The sequence below is a fragment of the Dermacentor albipictus genome, chromosome 3 (genome assembly GCF_038994185.2).
Source record: "Dermacentor albipictus isolate Rhodes 1998 colony chromosome 3, USDA_Dalb.pri_finalv2, whole genome shotgun sequence".
NCBI classification, from domain to species: domain Eukaryota; kingdom Metazoa; phylum Arthropoda; class Arachnida; order Ixodida; family Ixodidae; genus Dermacentor; species Dermacentor albipictus.
Window position 1 is genome coordinate 149,458,180 of NC_091823.1, and position 14,563 is coordinate 149,472,742.

General features: G+C 51.7%; 1 pseudogene; it reads right to left on the reverse strand.

Moving 5' to 3' along the window:
• Window positions 1-8,930: 8,930 nt before the first annotated feature.
• On the reverse strand, window positions 8,931-13,861 carry LOC139057765 (MAP kinase-interacting serine/threonine-protein kinase 1 pseudogene; annotated as a pseudogene).
• Window positions 13,862-14,563: the final 702 nt, after the last annotated feature.

Genomic DNA, 14,563 nt, shown 5'->3' on the forward strand with positions numbered 1-14,563 from the left:
TTTCGCTTCACGAGCCATATAATGATGTCGTAATAATAAAGGAAACCCCTCTCAGCAGTTGTAGTGGCGGTTTTCACAGCTTCGCTGGATATCCACTTTTGCATGGCCGGGATGGTGAGTGATATCCTCTTGTTTACTTTTCTTGTTAAATTTTTTCTGCCTTGTCTGCTTTTTCTGTTTGCCCGCTTTTTGCTGGGTAATATATCCATTACGGGGGAATGCACCGAAAGCGAACGGCTATGGGGTTGTTGATGCGCAAGCGCATTAGATGGGGCCTTTTCAATAGATTGCTTACGCAAGTGCTTCGAAGCATTATTGCTACGTTTTGAGAGCGACGTACAATCTACCCGATGCTCTGTTACGATGCACAGCACGGTCCCCGGTTGAGTCGAAAGACGGGGCCCTTCCCGGCCCTTGCACTGGGCTCGCGCCGGGTACGCAGTTATTAATGCGACATCGTTAAGGAGCTCGTGTCGCAGAAAAGCCGATGTCGTCGCCGTCGGCCGTGAGCGAAAAATTGGGGAAGGCCATTCATAAATAAAAACAACTTGCAAGATGGGCTGGGGGGAATCGAGCCAGGGTTTCCGGAGTGTGAGACGGAGCCGCTACCACTCAGCCACGAGTTTGATGCTTCAAAGCGAGACAAAAGCGCCTCTAATAAATGCGGTGTTGCCTTAGAAACGTGCCGTAGAAAGTTATACTGCGGTGTATATCGGTAATTATGAGCATGTAAATTACAGAAGTCGCAGTTAAACGCGTAGCGAAGTACGTTTCCGCTACATTTCTTCTGCGCTTGGTCCGAGCCATCTTGCAACACAGAAAACCCCCTCCTCACAATGTACGGCGCAGCGCGGACAGGTGGCGCGCCATTCGCCCGCGTCTCCCCTTCGCCTCGTTTGAGCGCATTGGGGCCGCGCGGGGACCGGTGCGAGGACGCCCCAATACACTTGCGTTTAATAAGTTTTCTCGCTCTCTCCCCTTCCAACTTCCAGCGCGCATCCCTCGAACCCTCATGTTTAGGCGACGCGGCTCCTTTTTCCGCTCACAGCGCGATTCCTAGGTGCAGCGTCCGATGCGGGACGCCTCTGACGTGTCGCTGCACCGTAGCGCGTCTGGTGGGAAAGCGTCCCCTGCGATGTGTGCCGTGCTGCTGGCGAGGAGTCATGCGTCTGCGTGGTGTTCCCAAGCGAGATAGAGGACGATTCCATCGAGGCGTCAGCTCCGTGATCGCGTCCGCCTTCATGGCGCGTCGCGGCCCGGCTGTCCATGCCGATCACGACGTTTGGCTAGCGTAGATCGTTTATCCCTACGAGAGACCGACTACTTTGGTTAGTTCCGCTTGGTCAGGTGCACGTTTCGTCTTTGTGTAACTCAAGAGCATGCCGAGCGAATGAGCGGGCGGTGAGAACGGGGTGCGATAACACTATTGCGTTCTCCTCTTGAAGGCGAAGCTTAAGCGTCCTCTAATTTTTTTACTCGTGCCCAGGCCGGATTTGGGCCTAGGAGCTTTGGGTTTAGATGTGATTCGGGCCTCAGTCGGGCCCGGATTACGCCCGGACATGCTATTTGCAACTCCGCAACGCTGACGACCATAAAAACTGCAGCCCTTAGAAAATATTACATCCTTCGTACCTGCCAGCTCCTAGGAGAGCCGGGACAGGTGGGCCGTGGCACTGCAGCGACACCACCCATGGATTAATATTCACTGACGACAATCTTCAGTTACTGGGAAAGCAAGTACCAGTGATCATCCGTGCGCACTGGTCGCCTCGCTTTTCAATGTCATCAGCATTCTTCGCACACCAGACACTTTTTACAATGAAGTTATTTACCTCTAGCCCCTCTATGCATCTCTTGCATGCGTTCCCAAGGGGGCAGCCTGTCCGGCTTGGGTCCGTATCACGAGATGGTGCAATACAGGGCAGACCCAATGGAGCATGCTTCGAGCACTCCGCCAACTTCTAAAAATACGTTTAATGTGTTGGGTCCCAATAGAAGTACATAAATTCGGCGATGTACCAAAAACACTATTCATTATATATATATATATATATATATATATATATATATATATATATATATATATATATATATATATATATATATATATATATATGAGACAGTGCTCTTATTGTACCAAGTTGGCCTTCATGTGCTTTATTGTATTGTTTTGAATCCTGTTTGACGAATAATGAGAGGGGGAAAGGGTGTGGCGACGACGCCTGTGCGTGTTGCCTGCGCTTCTCCCGCGCGTCGGAGGTGCCAGCGCGGCGGCAGCACAATTACGGCATATGCACGGGAGGTGCGGTGACTTGCGGTGGCGGTTGTGTTGGCATAGTGTGGTGCCGTATTAAAAAAAAATTTACGATTTCATAATGTATGCAGCCTTAACGAGACGGCACACTCCGCTGCACGCGACGTAATTGACCGTCATGGAACAGCACTCGAGGTTGACGCAGACAAGGACAGGCAAACGAGCTACAATGAAATAACTAAGGCTTTCTATCTGGCGCGACGAAGTAGTTTCCCTCCACCTAACAGCAAGTTAACAGCTGTAGCACCTGGTGGCAACTACAGAGAAAGAGAGAAGAAAAGAAGGAAAGGCAGGGAGGTTAACCAGACTGAGTCCAGTTTGCTGCCCTAGACGTTGGGAGGGGAAAGGGAAGTGAAAGAGAGAGAGAACATGAGTCTATGCCACACTTTCACATGCACTAAGTTAGGTGTGGGATGTCTATAGCCGGGCACTCAAGTCTGTTGCCTTCATGTAGTGAAAATGCGCTCGAACTACTTTCTGGGCTAATGAACTGGGAGGCCAGGCTCCCAAGATCTTCGCTTTCGTAAATAGCCTGTCATCCAGTCTATTCCAGGCTCACTAGAGAGTGTGACGTTGATTATCAAAGCGAGAACAGTGGCACAGAATATGACTGGTGGTCTCTTCACACTTTCACTTTGCGCACATTGGTGAGTCCGACATTCCAATGCGATAACTGTAGGAATTGGTGAATGCTACTCCTACCCACAGCCGATGCATCACATCGTGAAAGGTTTACTTGTAATTTAAGTTCCAGTGATGGGTCGAGGCTGTATAAACGTGTGATGGTACGAGCGAGACCGCGAAGCTCTCTTGCAGCGTCAACTCTCAATAAAGGTGTAAGGAGTGTCGGTGTGCCAACCTGGGCACGTCGGGCAGCGTCGTCGGCGAGGTGATTACCAACGACGCCACAATGTCCCGGCAGCCACTGAAAGAAGATATCATGCCCTCGTTCAGAACCGCAATGGCAAGTTTCGTTGATTTCTGACACCAGCTGTTCATAATTGCCAAGTCGTAAACCTCGCAAGCTCTGGAGGGCTGCTTTCGAATCACAAAAATTGGAGGACGCTTAAGCTTCGCCTTCAAGAGTGGAACGCGACAGCGTTCCCGTCGACCCGCCAAGGGGTGTAAGACAATGGACTACAGGGCAGCCATCACTTACGAGGCGCCCCGCATCGGACGCGGTGAGCGTCGAGCCATATGGTCGAGCAACGCGGCGTTCGGCGCAGCAACGACACGTGTGCCTGAGCAAGCGGAGCGAACCAAAGAACTCGGTATCCCGGAGGGGGAAATGATGCACGCCAGCCAAACGTCGTGATCGGCACGGGCAGAGAGATAGAGAGATAGTGATCTAAAGAAAGGAAGGACGCTTGATTAAGTGGCCGTGGCCCTCGCACTCACACAGCCGAGCGTGGACACCGTAGTCACCGACTCAAAGACAGCCTACAGAAGCTTCCGCAGGGGGGTAATCTCCTCCGCGGCCCGAGCCATTCTAGCCAAGCACAAGCCTCCGGGAGGAGCCATAGAGCTCGTGTGGGTCCCGGCTCACTCGCAGGTAGCAGGCAACACCATCGCCGACTACCATGCCCGAGAAATGTCGATCCGGGCCGAGCACGAGCCGGAAGAGCTACCGCACCCGGTTACCAGCTTTCGGGACATTACCCGGATGTACCGAGAGGAAAGGTGCAGACTGCCAGAACCGCACCCCAAACTCACCAGGCAACAACAGACGATCCTGCGTCGAGCGCAGGCGGGATCGCTTGCGCACCCCGTACTCATGAACCGCATGTACCCTGCGGAATACGATATGCTCTGTCCTTTTTGCAGAAGAGAAAAGGGTACCCTGCCGCACGTCTTGGCAGAGTGCACAGAGCTCAAGACCCCCCTCCTCCCCTTCCCACCAACACCCCCAAACCCCAACCCCTTGAGCGATGGGAGACCTTGTTATCCAGCCCCGCCCTACCGATTCAGCTCGCACTGACGGACAGGGGCCAGGAGCTGCTGGAAACATATGGGTCCCGTAACTAGGGAACCACCCCGTCTGGTGCCTGCGTGCACCACCGATTTATTTCGGGCCCAGCAAATGTTGCTTCATCATCATCATCATTGTCAGGGGAGAGAGTCCGAGCCGCGACAGCTCCAATGCGCGCGTGGCGCTATCTGTCGGGGCAGCGCCGTACATGGAGAGGAGAGGGTCTTCTGTGTTTGCCGCAAGATGGCTCTGCGTGTGCGGAAAGCGCAGAAGAAATGCAGCGAAACGCACTTCGCTACTCGTTTAATTGCGACTTCTGTAAGTTACATGTTCATAATTACCGATATACACCGCAGTATAACATTCCACGGCTCGTTTCGAAGGCAACACCGCATTCACTAGAGGCGCGTTTGTACCTCTTGGAAGCATCGAACTCGTGGCTGAGTGGTAGCGTCTCCGTCTCACACTCCGGAGACCCTGGTTCGATTCCCACCCAGCCCATCTTGGAAGTTGCTTTTTATTTATGGAGTGCCTGCCGTGATTTATCGCTCACGGTCAACGCCGCAAACGCCGACACCGACGCTGACGACACCGGCTTTTCTGCGACACGAGCTCCTTAAAGGGAAGCTGAAAGGTTTTCCAGCAAAAATGAGTGAACATGTGTACGTAATGGTTTTCAACCCTCCGAATTCGAATATCGTATCGAAATTGAGCGAAAGAAAGCGCAAATATATTTTATTTCGACGAAAAGTGCAGCAGCGGACACGCCCAGCTAGCGCGTCTCGTTTCCGCCTGTGATTGGTCGGGCGACCCGTGACGCCAACTTTAGCGACCGACCGCTGCCGCTCCACATGAAGCGCGGTGCCAGGTAGTTTGGTGCCGTAATGGAAAATTAAGAGGTAATAGAAAATTTAGAGAGTCTGAGTTTTTCTGAAGAGTTCGGCGTTGCTCCCTACATGTACGAGCCGATTGCAAAGAGCCGGCCTCTCGAAGAAGCGAACGATGCTGGTGCGAGCAGTGCTTTCGACGAGAACGAAAGCGAAGTCTTGGGATCTCCTCGTGTTGGAAATGCTCTTTGATGAGTATGTTTTTTGCAAAGCGATCTAGTGATCTCGCCGATCTTTCGCCGATCTAGTGAGCACGTTTCCGGTCAAACAACTGTAGTGTTGTGTTCCTGCATGCCTCCTCGTGGAACGTAAGCGGGGATGCGATCGTCGGCATTTGTGCGCTGTCCAAAGCTGTCGGCAACCTACAAAGACGGTTCAAACGCGTGAAAACCTTCCCGGTTCATGCAGTACGTGTAGTGACCTTCATCTGTGCGCCATCCGCACACTACTCGTCGGCTACGTGAGACGGTCGGTTTCTCGCTGTGCGCGAGAGACGGGGGGAGCGTAGCGTCCTGGCGTGCGCCGGCTTTCCAGCACATGCAAACTCTACATTTGCACTGCATTATGGTAGCTGCGTGCAGGCTGTTTTACAACACACGTGAAAATAGAAAATTCGCGGCGCTTTGCTACGAAACTTGCGCCGAGGGCGGGAAATAAACATGCACCTTCCGTTCAGCGTGCTAACATGAAGGAGCTCGCAGTAAATCAAAATCCAGGTTTGGGCGCATTCGTGTATTTACAAGGCCTTCCAACACCAGTTGTCATCAGTCAGTCCGCACTCGTGCCGTCTTTGTTTTCGTTGCTCCGATCTTTTCGCGCTGCGTTTAGAAAGCCTGCTAGTGGAAATTCTGGTGATAATCGTCGTCACGGAAGTCGTTGGAGCACAGCAGTGTTGTTCTTGAGGGCTTGAAATTCTTTCGCTTTACAGCAGCCTCCCACTTCCTTAAAAGCTTCTTGTCTTGTGGGAAGCAATGGAAGACAACATCGTCGCGGCCGCTTGTGTTCCTGCAACCGTAGGCTGCACAGAAAGACGGCATGATCGGCCCACCACATCAGTTGATGCTGCGCACGTTGACCACCACTCTACATACACACAGACGCACCAACAAAGAAATGCAGGGTCGATCGAAGCAGATTACGACGGCACGCACGCAGAAACAAGCACGGTCAGGCACGGTCGCGCAGGCTGCGAAGGAGCAAAACACTAAAGTTGACGTCACAACACCGCGGTTTCCGGTCTCCGCTCGCATCGTCAGCGTCAGCAGCAGCGCGCGGCATTCGACGGGGGGCGGAGCTACAGCGCAATTTCAACCGACGATTACGTCGCTCCTATTTGAAAAAAAAAAAAAAACCCAAATTTGACCTACATGGTTTATAAGGTTCCCGCATCCGTATATGAGCGTCTTATTGAATTCGACAGACTCTTCAGCTTCCCTTTAACGCTATCGCGTTAAAATATTGCCCATTTGTAGGGCGGTTCTTTTATGCGAAGCATATTACGAGAGCACAACCCAGCTCCTCAGGCGCGGCGGTGTTGCCTTCAATGACCTTTGACCCCATGCCATACCAGGTGACACCGTGACGTCACGACAGAGGAGAAATGGGGCTCCAACCCTCCAACATGCTCCAACTCTCGCCGTCGCTCGCGGCGTCGCGGCGGTATATAAGCAGCTGCGCTTGCCTCTGCTAGACATTTTCTAGGTGGCTTTGATCGGAGGCGGTGAGCGTCGAGCAACGCAGCGTTCGGCGCGACAACGAAATTTTTAGGTGGCTTTGGCTCAATTCTTGCAAGATGGGCTTGGTGGGAATCGAACCAGGGTCTCCGGAGTGTGAGACGGAGACGCTACCACTGAGCCACGAGTACGATGCTTCAAAGCGGTACAAAAGCGCCTCTAGTGAATGCGGTGTTGCCTTAGAAACGAGCTGTTCTCGTGCGTCGCTTGCTCAGGCGCACATTTCGTTGCCGCGCCGAACACTGCTCGACGCTCATCGCGTCCAATGCGGGGCGCATAGTCGCTGCGCCGTAGCCCATTGTCTTACGCCCCTTGGCGGGTCGACGGGAACGCTGTCGCGTTCATGCACTCTTGCAGGCGAAGCAGAGTAACGCATGAGTTGTTTCTTCGTCTAGCCGAACCAAATATAGCCAAGCAACAGCAGTTCGCCAGGCTAAACAGTGGTTCAACAACTAAAATAAAGGCTAGTATGCTTCGCACCCTGGGCTTAACATTAGCTAAGCCACAGCCATTTTTTTCAATGTATTCGACGGCAGCGCGAAGAGCGGCCAGTTCGCAACCTGTAGATGTCGTTACGTGTGCAGTCTTAAAGTTGATGATGACCGATTGAGATGGTATAACAATGGCACCCGTCGAATTTTCCGAGACGCAACCGTCCGTGTAAACATGGATTCGGTTAGCGTACAAACAATGCAAAAGTTTCAATGCGATCTGCTTGAGAGCCGCGGTGGTCAGGCTAGCTTTCTTTACTATTCATGGAGCAGCAAGGTACACAGGAGGCTTTTTCAAGCACCACGTTCTTGCTGCGGGTGAGTGCCTCAATGACAAAGAGTGCTGGTTAGCCGCAATTGATCTGGATAACGCTGCATTGGGTCTTTTCTCAGGCAAGCGAGCGAGATGGTGGTCGGGGACTCTGGATGTATGGTGAACATACGCCCGGAGTGCGTCGATAGCTATATAGGTCATTATTATGTGGTCTCTCACGGTGGCAATTGTTGCTACGGTTGAAGCATTTCGAGATAGCCCAAGACATGTGCGAATGGCTTACCTTGAATGCTCTGTATATATAGTACATGGATGTTAGTTTGGTTAGCATTGGACAGCACTGGTGTGCTATATCGCAACTATCCTAGGAGAGCGTCCTCTATAGTTGAAGCATAGATGCCACGGATGTGCCCCACGTTTTACCGGCAAGAAACCTTAGTATTAGGCGATAAAAGTAAGCCTCTTCTTCAAGTATGAGATGTGGGGGCTCCATGAAAGGTCTCTGTCGATAATAAGGCCTTGGAATCGCTGAGATATTGCGTAGGAAATTGGTTGGTGGTCAATAGAAATGGGGTATCAGGTCATGGGCTTGTGGGTAAAAGCGGCTAAGGCGCACTTCTTGGTCGAAATGCTGAGACCTCGAGCACGCAGGTACGATGCTGTTAGAGTGACTGCTTTTCGGAGCCGTGCACGCACCTGGAGACACGTAACTGCCGAGGCCCATATGCATATGTCGTCAGCATATATGGAACAGTTTACTGTATGTGGTAGAACGTCGGCAAGTCCAATGATTGCAATGTTGAACAAAGTGGGGCTAAGAACCCCACCCTGAGGGACGCGACGGCAAGTGTAATGGTCAGCGGTTCGACCATCTGCACTGCGCACAAAGAAGTACCTTTTTGAATAGATAGATCCGAATCCACCGAAACATGCGTCCACCAATTCCATTATTTTTCAGGGCATCAAGGATGGCTTCATGCGTCACATTATCATAGGCGTTTTTGACATTAAGGAATAGCGCGACCGATAAAGGCTTGCGGTGTTTTCCTTGTTGTACAGACGCACGAGGTCGATGACGTCAATAGAGGAACGGCCTCTTCTAAACCCAACCATGGATTCTGGTTATACGTTGTAGCACTCAAAATACCACTCTAGGCGTGTAAGAATAATTCTTCGCGTGACCTTCCCAACACAGCTCGACAGCGCAATGGGTCGGTAGGACCCTATGTCAAGTGACGACATTCCAGGCTTCAAAAGTGGTATCAAGCGGCTGGACTTCCACCGCTCAGGAACAACGCCACAATTCCATGACTGGTTATAGCATTCCAGTAGCCTGCTTCGGCCATCTTCACCTAGGTGGCATAAAGCAGCGTAGGTGATGCCGTCTGGTCCTGGCGATGATGAGCGCCTGCATGTGGCCAGAGCAGCGGCCAATTCCTCAAGTGAGAAGGACACATCCAATTCTGGGAAGCGTGTCGCAGGAACGTCACCCAGAAATACTATTGATGGTGAGCACACTGCCCGCAATCTTCACACAGAAATCTTTGGCTAATCAACCTGCGAGCGCCACTGATGGAGGCCTGGGGCTGAGAATGAGTGGCGTTGCTGTGAAGACGAGCCAGGGCTGCGCACCGTCCTCCTTACGATAGACAGTGGCTTGCAGGGGTCAAGTGATTCGCAGAACGTCTTCCACCGTTGTTCCTCCAGCCTGTCCATACGACGTTGTATTTTCTTCTGTATACGTCGAGTGACTCTAAGGTCATGAATTGACTTGGTGCGCCTTTATCGACTCCCGGCCCTTCTGCGAATCGTTTCAAGTTGCCCAAGTTCTATGTCGAAATTCGTACGTTTTTGGCTGATGCAAAGGCGCATTTAAACGATTCCATCATCATCATCATCATCATCATCATCATCATCATCATCATCATCATCAGCCGTGTTACGCCCACTGCAGGGCAAAGGCCTCTCCCATATTTCTCCAACTACCCCGGTCATGTACTAATTGTGGCCATGTCGTCCTTGCAAACTTCTTACTCTCATCCGCCCACCTAACTTTCTGCCGCCCCCTGCTACTCTTCCCTTCCCTTGGAATCCATTCCGTAACCCTTAATGACCATCGGTTATCTTCCCTCCTCATTACATGCCCGGCCCATGCCAATTTCTTTTTCTTGATTTCAACTAAGATGTCATTTACCCACGTTTGTTCCCTCACTCAACCTGCTCTTTTCTTATCCCTTAAAGTTACACCCATCATTCTTCTTTCCATAGCTCGTTGCGTCGTCCTCCATTTCAGCAGAACCCTTTTCGTAAGCCTCCAGGTTTCTGCCCCATACGTGAGTACTGGTAAGACACAGCTGTTATACACTTTTCTCTTGAGGGATAGTGGCCAGCTGCTGTTCATGATTTGAGAATGCCTGCCAAACGCCCCCCAGCCCATTCTTATTCTGGTTATTTCAGTCTCATGATCCGGATCCGTGGGCACTACCTGCCCTAAGTAGATTCCACTTACAGTGCCTCGGTACCTATCGTAAGCTGCTGTTCTCTTCCGAGACTGTTAAGCATTATTTTAGTTTTCTGCAGATTAATTTTCAGACCCACCCTTCTGTTTTGCCTCTCCAGGTCAGTGAGCATGCATTGCAATTGGTCTCCTGAGTTACTAAGCAACGCAATATCATCAGCGAATCTCAAGTTGCTAAGGTATCCTCCATCAACTTTTACCCCCATTCTTCCCACTCCAGGTCTCTGAAAACCTTCTGTAAACATGCTGTGAATAGCATTGAAGAGATCGTATCTCCCTGTTTGACGCCTTTCTTTACTGGGATTTTGTTGGTTTCTTTATGGAGGACTACGGTGGCTGTGGAGCCGCTATAGATATTTTCCAGTATTTTTACATATGGCTCGTCTACACCCTGATTCCGTAATGCCTCCATGACTGCCTGGTCCTGCCAATCCTGCCTGTCCTGCCAACTGCCAATCCTGCCTGGTCCTTTGGTTGACAGAAGTCTAAGGTGTTGCTGATTCTATTTGCGATTACCTTAGTAAATACTTTGTAGGCAACGGACAGTAAGCTGATCGGTCTATAATATTTCAAGTCTTTGGCGTCCTCTTTCTTACGGATTAGGATTATGTTAGCGTTCTTCCAAGGTTCGGGTACGTTTGAGGTCATGAGGCATTGTGTATATAGGGTGGCCAGTCTTTCTAGGACAATGTTCCCACCATCCTTCAACAAATCTGCTGTTACCTGATCCTCCCCAGCTGCCTTCCCCTTTTGCATAGCTCCCAAGGCATTCTTTACTTCTTCCGGCGTTACTTGCGGGATTTCAAGTTCCTCTAGACTATTCTCTCTCACTTTATCGTCGTGGGTGCCACTGGTACTGTATAAATCTCTACAGAACTCCTCAGCCACTTGAACTGTCTCATCCATATTAGTACTGATATTGCCGGCTTTGTCTCTTAACGAATACATCTGATTCTTGCCAATTCCTAGTTTCTTCTTCACTGATTTTAGGCTTATTCCGTTCCTGAGAGCATGTTCAATGCTATCCATAGTATACTTACGTATGTCAGCTGTCTTACGCTTGTTGATTAACATCGAAAGTTCTGCCAGTTCTATTCTAGCTGTAGGGTTAGAGGCTTTCATACACTGGCGTTTCTTGATCAGATCTTTCGTCTCCTGGGATAGCTTACTGGTCTCCTGTCTAACGGAGTTACCACCGACTTCCATTGCGCACTCCTTAATGATGCCCATAAGATTGTCGTTCATTGCTTCAACACTAAGGTCCTCTTCCTGAGTTAAAGCCGAATACCTGTTCTGCACCTTGATCCGGAATTCCTCTAGTTTCCCTCTTACCGCTAACTCATTGATTGGCTTCTTGTGTACCAGTTTCTTCCGTTCCCTCCTCAGGTCTAGGCTAATTCAAGTTCTTACCATCCTGTGGTCACTGCAGCGCACCTTGGCGAGCACGTCTACATCTTGTAGGATGCCAGGGTTCGCGCAGAGTATGAAGTCGACTTCATTTCTAGTCTCATTATGGAAACCGCTTGTGGAAAAAGGTATTCATTATCCGCATATTATTCTGTTCTGCAAACTCTACTAATAACTCTCCCCTGCTATTCCTAGAGCCTACGCCATATTCCCCCACTGACTTGTCTCCAGCCTGCTTCTTGCCTACCCTGGCACTGAAGTCGCCCATCAGTATAGTGTATTTTGTTTTGACTTTACCCATCGCCGATTCCACGTCTTCATAAAGGTTTTCGACTTCCTGGTCATCATGACTGGATTTAGGCATAGACCTGTACTACCTTCAATTTGTACCTCTTATTAAGTTTCACAACAAGACCTGCCACCCTCTCATTAATGCTATAGAATTCCTGCATGTTACCAGCTATATCCTTATTAATCAGGAATCCGATTCCCAGTTCTCGTCTTTTCGCTAAGCCTCGGTAGCACAGTACGTGCCCCGCTTTTTAGCACTGTATATGCCTCTTTTGTCCTCCTTACCTCACTGAGCCCTATTATATCCCATTTACTACCCTCTAATTCCTCCAGCAACGCTGCTAGACTCACCTCACTAGATAACGTTCTAACGTTAAGCGTTGCCATGTTCAGATTCCAATGGCGGCCTGTCCGGAGCCAGGCGGCCTGTCCGTAGCCAGGTGCCACCCAAGGATGGGCCAGGACTTCCCCAGCCGCGTAGCGTTGGCCGGCATCCCTGACAAGGAGATGGGAAATGATGTCCTTGGCCTCGTCCGAAATGCCGGCCCAGTCACGGTTGGGGAAGTCGTACCAGCCCTGCTGGATCGAGGTGAAGAGCTGGTCCTGACAGGCCTGGCAGAACTCTCCACGCTCCCAGCCGCAGCTGCTGCCACAGCGTCCGTAAAACGGCGGGTAGCCGCACAGCAGGATGTAGACGATGACCCCCAGGCTCCAGAGGTCGCAGCGTTTGTCGTAAGTGTGCGCCTCTCCCACAAATGCCCCCACCACCTCGGGTGCCATGAACTCGGCTGAGCCTACAGGTGTCTGCAGCTCGGGCGTCGTGGGCGGTGTCGCCTCGTTACCTGGCAGCAACACTACGCCAGAACCCAAGTCGAGGTCGCAGATCTTCACGGGCCAGATCTGATCTGTGTCGAAGCACAGGATGTTCTCCGGCTTGAGGTCCCTGTGCGCAATGCCCTTGGAGTGCAGAAAGCGCAGAGCTTCGGCTATATCCCGCACCACACGGCTCGCCTCGTGCTCAGTGAACTGCACCCGCTGCTCGATGTGCCGCAACAGGGGACCCCCACGCATCTTCTCAAAAACAAGGTAGAACCGATTCTCATCTTCGAGGAACTCAATCAGCTGAACGATGTTCTTGTGGCCTGAACAGTGATGGAATGTCTCCACTTCCCTGAATACACGGGCCCGGCTGTGGCCAGGTCCTTTCTCAATGATCTTGACGGCATGCTCCTTGCCGGTGTACAGGCAGATGCAGGTCTGAACCGAGGCGTAGGCCCCTTCGCCGAGCACTTCCCCAGTGAGGGAGTACAGGTCGGAGAAGTTGCTGGCTGCCAGGCTCGAGCTGTACGCTTCTTCTTCTTGCGCCGGCGTTGCTGTTGCCGCTGCCGTTGTTGCTGCTGCTGCTCGGCGCAGAGAGTATCCTCCTCCACTGAGAGGATGCTTGGCAGATCTTCGATCGCCAGGAAGTCGGAGCACGGCGTGCCGACGGGGGTGTCGTCAAGGATCAACACGTCGGTCGGCGCCGCAGCGTCTCCGCCGCCGCCGCTGCTGCTGCTGCGGCGTCGGCCCGCGCAGGCGGCGGTCCGGCCACTCTCGTCGCCCAGGGCCTGGCCCGCGGCGTCGCCGGAGGCGTCGACCGCCATGGCACACTCGAGGAAGACCTCCTGTTTCATGGTGCGGCAACAACGGCAGCGGTGGCGTCGTCAACGCGCGAGAGAAGAGCAGACGGCGACTCGGCCTGGCGCTGCTAAGCCTAACCGCGGAGGCTGCTGCTGCCTCGTCGTTGTTGACGTTACGGCTGTTAAACCCGAATTGGGACGTTTCGCTCATCAAATCACCCAGACCCTTCCCTTCCTGATAAAAAGCCAGATCCGGTGGCCAAATTGTGGAATTTTGGAGCGCGGGGCAAAAAGGACAGATTGTGAGAAACGAAGAAGAAGAAGAAGGCAGCTTAAAAACCAAGCCCTCCTGAGGCCGTAAGCGTCACAGATCTGACCGCCGCCGTGGTCACTTGCTTCGCCGCTGCTGGGGACTGTGGGGCGGGGTTTGATTGCTGTATTCATATAGGAGGTTGTGGCCAAGTACTGCGCCAGGGTGGCCACTCCTTCTCTGGTGAGAGAGTGCGTTACCGGTTCTGGTCACCGGGATCAGGCCGCACTCCAGGCCTGTTCGTGCAATTTTCTCGACACACGGTTTTTTTTTTCGGTGGAGAATCACGCGGCAACGGGATACGAACTACGGTCCCCTTGCACGCGAGGTGGATACTCTACCGCCCCCGCAGGAGTTGTACGCCTCATTTAACCTCCAGTGGGGCCTTATTTGATCAGTCAAGGTGAACCAATCTGAGCTCGGTTATACCGCGCGGATGGCACTCAACTAGAGAACCTAGTATTTATGACCTGCACATGTGTGGCCACACATAATAGAAAAAAATTCTTTTTTTCTTTTTTTCTTTAGGTGGGTCCCTGTACAATGATAAACTAAAAGAAAAGACATATTAAAAAGGGGGAAAAAAGGAAAAAAAGAAGAGAACAGGTGATTTGATCTCTTGACCCTTGGATGTTGCCCGGAAACATAGCTCAGTCGGCTGGTCCGTCAGGCTCCAGGTTACTTGGAAGCGCCATAGCTCCTGTCCAGAGCCTCATACTTACGTGGAAATGGACTGATGCTGTCCGCGAT